The following is a 1,247-nucleotide window of genomic DNA, read 5'->3' as shown; positions in this document are numbered from 1 at the left end:
ATTAAAAATGATACATGTAAAATACTGCTTAACCATTATATGTATTGGAAATCGTTGCTTTTTGACATTCATTATTTTAAACTCTATTATAGGTTATGCCTAGAGAAGTAATTAAGCTGTCTGCATATCTTGTTTAGTGCTGCTGGGTGTCACTTATCTGACCTTAATAAGAGCTGTGATAGACAGTCTGTCACATAATTATAATTATTACTAGGATATTTAAAAAAACCTGATTTTAAATGTGATTGATCTCAAAGTTTATATAATTACCCACACAGACACTTTTCCTTGCAGGTTTTCTCACTTTTTACAGTACAAAAAAAAAAAAAATAAATAAATACATATAGCATGAAAAAATATTGACCAGGATGAAAACCTATACATTTTCCATCACTGGGGTACACCTTGTACAGGGCGCCAGTCCATCTCAGTCAATGGTAGTGTATGTTTTTGGTAATATTTACTCTGTTGTAATCCTCAAAAGTCCTTATTTTTAAACTAGTGGTTGGAATGTTGTTCACTGGGATTTTGTCGTGTCAGATGAAAATAAAACAGCTAAAATAATGATTGAGTGAGACATTAGTGATGATGAAAAATAGTGTGAAAAAAAAAAAGTGAAAGCTTTACATGAGTCTCCAATAACAATTTGGGATGAACTTTTTTGTAATGTGTTTTTATATTTATTTTTTTAATAAACAATTAAAAACACCACAAAACAGTAGCATACTTAAATGTGTACTATTAAAATATTTAACAAACATATGGTTGGTTTACATTCAAATGTCACGTCCCAGCCACTCTGTCGTAGAGGATTGCGAGTAAAGGAAGTGACGTAGTTTATGCGCATGCGTTGAAAGGATCTGAAAGGATCCGGCACGTGAAAAGATTAGGTAGTGACAAGTGCTCAGGTTAGGCTGATGCTAATGCTAATGCTATGTTAGTGCTAATGGTCGGCCAATGCTACTGCTAGGCTATGCTACTGCTAATGCTAGCTATTGTTAATGCGAATGCTAGCTAATGCTAATTCTAGCTAATGCTAGGAAATGCTAATACTAATATCATATTATGCTCATTCTAATGTTAATACTAAAGCTAGTGTTAATGCTAATGCTAGATAATGCTAATGCTAATACAAATGTATGCTAATACTAACCAATGCTAAGCTAATGCACTGCGACCTGCACATATTCTAGTTATCACTGTGTTCTAGCCAGCTTCTCTAAGTGTGCAGCAACGTGAATATTTTT

Source organism: Gouania willdenowi, chromosome 6 (genome assembly GCF_900634775.1).
Source record: "Gouania willdenowi chromosome 6, fGouWil2.1, whole genome shotgun sequence".
Lineage (NCBI taxonomy): Eukaryota > Metazoa > Chordata > Actinopteri > Blenniiformes > Gobiesocidae > Gouania > Gouania willdenowi.
This window is presented reverse-complemented; position numbering follows the sequence as displayed.